This window comes from Pelmatolapia mariae, linkage group LG9, assembly GCF_036321145.2.
Source record: "Pelmatolapia mariae isolate MD_Pm_ZW linkage group LG9, Pm_UMD_F_2, whole genome shotgun sequence".
Taxonomy (NCBI): domain Eukaryota; kingdom Metazoa; phylum Chordata; class Actinopteri; order Cichliformes; family Cichlidae; genus Pelmatolapia; species Pelmatolapia mariae.
In genome coordinates, this window is record NC_086235.1 from 30,879,195 (window position 1) to 30,887,419 (window position 8,225).

Genomic DNA, 8,225 nt, shown 5'->3' on the forward strand with positions numbered 1-8,225 from the left:
CCTCTCATTGACTTCCATTATAAACCTGTCACATTATGGGCTCATGAGTCACAGATTCTGAGGCTCTCAGCTGTGTGTTCCTTTGGGGTTTATCCAAGGTAGTTATTCGAAGGACGTGACTAAGCAGCAAGAGCCATATGAAGGGTTCGAGGCCTGTGTAATTATTGTTTATTTGTGCTTATTTTCATTTAATGGGGGAAGTTAACTTTTACTAACAGCTTGTGCAAACATACCATGAATGGCCCAGTCATGTAATGGCTTTAATTAAGAATAGTTTATTTGCTTGGATTATACACAATATGTATGTTTGACTTCTCACCTGATGTGAACTCATGTTACCTCCCATGACCTTGCCAGTGTTATCTAAACTTGTGGCTCAGCACAGACTTGACTGGGAAAGTTTTGAGCCTTGTAAATGGCATCTCTTTGTTCTTAATCTACCCTCTCCAAAGCCTCTGCTTTTACTCCCTGCACCTCTCTTTATGACTCCTGCTTGTCATCCAAGTGTGGGCGTGCAAAACGATTCAACAGGTAGGAGCACAACATTAATCATCATGTCCCACTCTATAAGGATTGGTGGCAGGGACTCTGCAGGCGATCCCTGTACACAGTTCTGTTTCATCTCTGGCTGGAGTTCCTAAACTACACCGGCATCTGTTTTCTTTGTTGTCTATTCTTCGTCATGTGTTTGGGTGTTGCCGTTAAACTATAAACGATTTTTTTGAAACCTGGCACCAGTGACTATATATTTCTAGTCTAGAGATATGGGTTACTGCTGAAAAGCTTTGCAGTATAATCTATTTTTCATGAAGTCTTGTAACGCTGAATGTGACACCTGACTCAGTCTTAATCCACTCCACAGTTTAGACATTTCTGGAACACATTACTGCTTTGGATGAAAAATTAAGAAAGAAAAGAATTTACCAGACTTTCACTGTCTGATTTTAGAGGGTCCCCCCACAATTTTGCCCATCAGTTTGGTCTAGTCGACTCACAAGGGGTAATTACAACTCAGCCTGTAAAAACAGTTGAATAATATTTTGTCTCCCATGGAGCTCAGACAAGCCCCAGAGATGATGTCATAGTGTCACAACAGCTTGTATTGCAGCCTTTCTGGACTTTGACCCATGCATATTAAGGATTAAAGGGCTGATGAAAAAGGAAATACACACATATACTACAACCCACCAGCTCTATATTGTGAATAGGCTCTCACTGTGTTAGTGAGGACAAGGACACAGGACAGGGTGCTGGAATTGGTCAACACCTTGGGCTCTTTCACATGTTTCTTATGTTTTGCATTATTTTTTGCATTGATCTGCTTGAGTGGTTAGTGGTTAAGTAAGTATGCTTTGTTGAATTTGTAAGTTTGCTTTATTACAAAAAAAATTAACAGTCACTAATATTTATGGTATTCTCATGGTAATGGAGAGAGAGACAGAATATCAACCAAAAAGTCAAGTCATTGAGTGAAAGAAGTATTAGATCTCCTACAACCCAGCCAGAATTCTGGCTTCCAGAGATTGTAATTGAATGTAATTGAATTGACTGATCTCAAATCATTACATGTATAAAGCATGTGTGTCTGCAGAATCAATTTCTTCAATTCTAATCTCTCCACTGCCATGGGTAAGACCAAAGAGTTGTCCAAGGACATCAGGGACAAAGATTGTAGACTAGAGCAACAAGACTATCAGGAAGAAGCTTGATGAGAGGGTGACAATTTTTGGTTTGATTATTTGGAAATAGAAGAAATAAGAAATGATCATCAATCATACTTCTTCTGGAGCTCCATACAAGATCTTGCCATATGTGGTGAGGATGATCATGAGTAAGGTGGTGGATCATCCCAAGAAGAGAAAGCAGATGAAACCAAAGTTGAGCAGCATCTACTTGTTTGGAGAAAGGGTAATGCTGAGTATGACCCAAAGAACACCATTGCCACAGCAAGGCACAGAGGTGGAAACATTATGCTTTCTGCTAAGGGTAGAGGATGACTTAACTGCATTGAGGGGCCAACAGATGGACCCATATACCATAAAATCTGGGATGAGAACCTCCTTTCCTCAGCCAGAACATTGTTTTCCTGGAAGACTCATCCACAACCCATCTAAATCATCCAAAACATACCACCAAGACAACAAAGGCTAAAGAAGAAGCGCATTAAGGCCATGGAGTGGACTTGTCAGTCTCCAGACCTCAATCTGTGTAACGAGTTAAAGTTTTGAGTTGCCAAATGTCATCTGAGAAAACTAAAGGATTTAGAGAGTTTCTGTAAAGAGGACTGGGTCAAAATTCCTGTGCATGGTCTTGATGACCAACTACAAGAAATGTCCGACAACTTTCCATACTGATGTTTGTGTTTGTAAAAAACTAAACCCCTGATGTTCTCTCATAAAATACCAAATTCCAGTATATCCATACTGGTTCATAGATTCATGTCAGTATGTATCAGATCCCTTGTGCTTAGTAAAACAACATCTGGAGCATTTTCATACAATACCAGAAAGTAACCATTAGTTTACCCTACGCTCCATCCAAGACTAATTTATTTAAATGTCGTACGTCAGTGTAATTGTGGGAAACTCTGTTCTTGCATCCAGTGTCTGTATGTTTTATATACCAATGACAGTCTCTCTTGTATTGTTTTATACAACATCGACTGAGTTCATTTGTATGTGGGTTTGGTCTGGCTTGCCAGAGGGGCGTTTGTAGTTAAAGTTTTATACACTTTCGCTCATAACATTTGTTTTCTCCTTAAACTTCCACTTCAACGCTAATCCCTAAAGTTCCAGAGGGACTCAATTGTGTCTTATGTTTAATTAACAAAATGCTGTAGTAAAGAAGCTGCAGAAAATTTGATATGTAGCTCTATATGCCATGGCCTAAAGACTTCCTTTTTAGTGTCCCTCTCTGAGGCAGGGATTGTAAAATTAAAAAGCAGACATTCATTACACGTCATGGATCCAACAGGGAACACCCGGTTTTGCCTTGAGCTACTTCATCATTCAGTGCGCATTAAAGGGTCTGGCTATGAAAAGTGGCCATTACTTAAAATCAGTGTTAGCTCAATGTCAACACCTTACGCCATTTCAATCCAAATTATTTTTTAAAGCTGCAGCCTCTGCACCCATCATCTGCCCCTCATTTAAGATGATGTTTTCACTCCATGCTTGGGCCTAATTGCCCCATGTAAACCATGTTGCAATTACATAGTATAACTACTTGTAAGGCCAGAAACATATTTGCTCAAAAGTTTGCCAGCTATGGTGGAAAGTGTGACTGAGAAGAAAATTTGCAGGTTGTATAAAATGACCCAATTGCTGTTTTCAAAGAGGGGTTTCAGACATTTGGGACACTAATCAGTGACTTGAAGCGTGTGCTGTCTGTAGATGTCCAGTGTAAGCAATCAAGTTCCATTAGAAGTCACTGGGATTGATCCCTAAAATTACAGTGGGGAATAATTGCAACTTGGAACACCCAGTACTGTTTAACCCTCCTGTCCTGTGTTGCATCTCTAAATATGGCGTTCCAAGAATACACAACTGGCTGCTAAATTGGCACATAGTACTCTACAGGGAGGAGATGCCACTTCACTATCCAGCATGAATGGTGGTGATGGATTCATCTGTCAAGCTTTCGTTGCAAACCGAACCCTCTGATTTTCGTGCACTGTCAATACAAGCTGAATTAACAAATCATGCTTTTTTGCACACTTAAGTCTTGCCAAAAGTCCTCAGTCATGCTGGAATAACAAAGAAGCATACGTGTTTGACTTGTTCATTTATACTGCCAGTGCTGTTAAAACTTCAGTGAAATTTTTCACTTATTTGTGTGTCATCACCTCTATAATTCTGCTGCTGCTATCTTTGGTTCTCGAGTCTCCAGATATTTTTCTCCGTGAGCAGACAGTTGCAAAGCTCTGAAGTATTTGGGAGTGCTTGGGCAAACTGACAGCAAGAGGTAGACTGGGACAGGGGTTATTTATGCATCTGGCAAAAAGAAAGGGCATTTATTAGTGTCAGAATTAAAGTTGAACAAACACGTTTGAGTTTAGAGGTCAAATAGAAGAGGAGGCCACATCAATGAGATGTTGTGGCCAACACGCCAAATAAGAAGAATGCATTTTTGAGTATAGGCCTAATTGACCACTTTTACAAATATTACTGTTAATTCAGCGAAGAAATTTAACCCACCGGTGTCTACTACGGTTTTGTACTTTGTCTTCATGTCTTAACGTGCGCAATCAGTTACAGATTTAAATAGGATGTTCTATAATGCCTTGCTGATGATTTGTTGATTTGGTGCTATTCCCCTCAGTTACATGTCTTCCCCTCAGGTCCAGAGTTGTGATAGTTTGATGAAAAGAGCCTGATGAAAACTCTGGGATAATATAATTTTTGGTGGGGTGCCATACGGAGCTCTCAGGTTGGTTCGCGATCCAGTGAGGGGAAACCTGGCGGGGCTTATGGTTCACAGCTGTGCAGCTGGGAGCACACGCCAATTCATCACTGTCTGCCGTGTGGGGAACTTGGCATTTTTGAGTATCTTTACTATCCTTTGTCTGCAAATAAATATAACTGCCTGTTGGCTATCAGGATCCTCTCCTTTCCAGTTTAGTGTTAACACAAGAAGAGAGGCTTTAGGTGAGGCAAATACAAAGCTGAAAAGTGCGCTGAGCATTATCACGTCATATTTCAAAAAAAGAAGGGGGGGGGGGGGGGGGGGTTGCATGTTGCAGTTACCCTATGAGGCCAATCAGTGTACTAGAATCCTACATTTAAACTTTCATCAAATCAGAGCACTGGTCTCTAAGATTTCACAATTTCCTCGATTTCAAGGTCAGGTAAGGAAAAGAGCTATGATCTGTTAATGTGGCTGACAGGCATATCCTAAAGTCCAGGTCCCCCCTCCCCTTCATCTACCTTTACACTGACTACAACAGGCAGATCCGGTGAGTAAAGAGTGTTTCATTAGAAATGCTTAGATGTTAAGTGCCGTAACAGTTCAGGGTGATTGCTGCACGAAGCGTCATCCAGTCTGTTCTTCCTCTCATATTTACGGGAGAAAAAAGTCAGGGGTTTTAGCAAGAAAAAAAAATGTTCCGTTTACTACAGTATAACACAACGATCCAGATCTCTAAAGGCTTGGCCGCAAACAAACAGATCAGTCACATGGAAAAACTAAGCACACCTCTATAATTATCACACTTTCAAATCCATAATATGATCATCAGTCGTTCCAGACTCCCAAACTTGTCCTATTTAAACCTCTGATATCCAGGGCCTGCTGTTCTCTTTGCTACTAAAGTGTTTGGTGTCATCATGCCAAGATCTAAAGAGCCCTCTAAGGCCTTCAGAAAAGGGGTTTTGGATGCCTATGAGTCTGCTAGGGGATTTAAAAAGATCTCCAAATTATTTGAAAAAATAAATCACTCTACTATAAGGAAAATTATCTACAAGTGGTGTAGATTTTAAACAACTGTCAGCTGGTTTAGGACTGGCCATGCCAGGAAAATCCACACTACAGCAGGCTGTTTGACACAAAAAAAGTCTCCAAGAACCTACAAATTTTATAAGAAGATCTGGAGGTAACTCTTCAAACTGTGGGTGTCAAAATGCATACTTCGTCAGTCACAAAAAGCATGCATGTGATATGTGGAGGGTGTGCCAGGAAAAAGCCTTTGCTGTCCACGAGGAACACTGAAGGGGAACTACTTTTGTCAAAGGACACAGAGTCAAATGTGCTCTAGACAGACAAATGAAAGAGTTGTTTGGAAACAGTAACCGAGGACATGTTAGGCGCAGTCTAAATATGGCTTTTCAGGAGACCACCTGTGACGTCTGGAAGAAATCTGTAAGTTTCGGGTTTCTTTTTTTGCCTTAGTAACTGGGGGGCTCAGAGTCATTGATTTAACTATGAAACATCATTCTGAAGAGTACTTGAGGACAAAGTAAGACCACCTGTACAAAAGTTACAAGTCAGCCAGAAATGAACCTTTGAAGAAGATAATAATTCAAACTGTACCATATTCACACCTGATACTAGCTAAATCACTCCCAGTAAAACTAAGCTAGCTATAAAATAAAGACAAACCACCAGTGAGGAGCTAGAATATCAGTAAGATGGTCAAAATAATAATATATTGTCAGCCATGCCTCCAAATTTGTTGCTTCAGGTTTTTGCGACTTTCCTGAGTGAAAATGTACACGCTAAAGTAAATTTGTAGCTTTAGCTTGTCTTGTTTGCAGTGTAGCCCGGCTTATCTGAGGAGAATGAAACTGTCATTCTCATCATGAAAGGAACCAACCAGGGACCAAATCACCTGCTCGAAGACCATCAGACAGAGGTGAATATGTTTAATAAGTCTTTATTTATTTGTGTTCACATTCAAATCAGCAAAACATTTTGCTAGAGGTTTTAAATTAAAGTTGACGCGCACCAAAAATACAAATGAGATTTTAACCCATGTTTGAACACATTAGCAATGCATTTTCCATTTGTTATTATAGAGCTTTTGCCTGTTATAGTTCACCTACTATCCACAAAAGCTGTGTTAAAAGTAAGATAAGACATTTTTAGCACAGGCCTTACTTTGCAAGCACATCAGTTAAATTAAGTAAAAAAAAACGAAAAACAATTCAGTTTATTCACATGTTTGCTATTACCCAAAAAGGACACAGTAACAAAGTAATCTCAGGTTTACTCATTTGAGTAAACCTGAGTTTGAGCACCCTCAAACCCTCAGGCAATTGCTCAAAGTGTGGTTTTCAGATGCTCTTTGAGAGGGGTGATTAGTGTGCTCATTTATGGAGTAGAGAAAGAAAATATTTGCTTTTTCAAATTTATAGGATATTTGCATAAAATAAAATTTTTGAAAGTAAAAAAAAATCAATTACTCACTAATGACTCACTTTTTTCCAGGTTTTGCAGTTACATGTGGCTGTGACCTTAAGCTTCCTGTAAAAAATGCTTGATGCTTACAATGAACTAACATGCAGTTATGGTTATTATCCTAAAAAGCATTTTTTGAGACCTTTATGGAAACATTGTAATTGCAACACAGAAATTATAGTATTTACCTACTCACTACTCTGTTTATTTGTTGTCGTGCCAGATTGATACGTTATGAGCTCACGAGAGCTCTTTTAAAAGCGTCTTCAAAAACGCTGAGAAATGCAAGTGCATGAGAGGACAGCATGCAACGAACTGTGAGAAGGAAATGGGTGCAGGGAGCAGGCAGTGAGCAAACAGCGAGCTAGCACCACACGCAAGACTCGCTTCAACGGGCCTGATGGTGTGAGCGAGCTGTAGTAATATAAAAGCTAATTTAGTGATTGAGAACAGAAGCCGTGTTCACCCCCCCAGTCCGTGGCTACCAGAGAGCACAGCCGTCTGTTGGATGGAGCTCTAAGAGGTTGTTGTGCACATGCATGTTTTTGATGGCAGCATCGGCAAGCAAACCACACTACTTCTGCCGCTGCTGTGCAACAGTTTGTGATTTTTATATTAAAAATACACTTTAGACACTGGAGGGGACAGAAAGCCACTTCTAATATTTGGAAGGAATTTTTACTGGTCATTAGTTTCTTTTATGAAATATTGCAGCAGAACGCCTGGGGAGATGTGGGATCTTAAAAAAAAAAACTTCAAAAGAGCGGTTGCGTTTTAAAACAATTAAGCTCGTATCACAATACATGGCAAACTCTCAAAGGACTGCAAAGACCTAAAAATTAAGCGTTATATATTTACTGCCCTGTCCACCCAAAATAAGGACAGAGAAATTTCACAGCTACAGAGAGGATATTTCCACCCATAAGACTCATGTAATGTGAAATAAAGTAGACATCCATCCATCACTCCCACCTATGGGAAACATCTGTTGGAGTGTGTGGAGACAGGGTTAAGGTTAGGTCAATGGTGAGACACAACACTTGGGATACATGGGTGTGGCAGACGACAGGGCCCACATGCACCCTCAAAACAGGAGCAACAACATAACGGATATCCCTCCTCTATTTCCATCCATTCAGTGAAGTGATGAGAATCATGGGATCTTGAATGGTGACCAGAAAGGCCAGAGTCGGACATAATTGCTGTCCCTGCCGAGGCGTGGAGGCGTAACCTCTCATTTCCCTTGAATAATGTCGCTGTTTTGGACAGCAAGCCAAAGAAAGTGGCAGTTTCTTTCCCACAGGCTTTGTGGCTCAACTAATACACTCAGC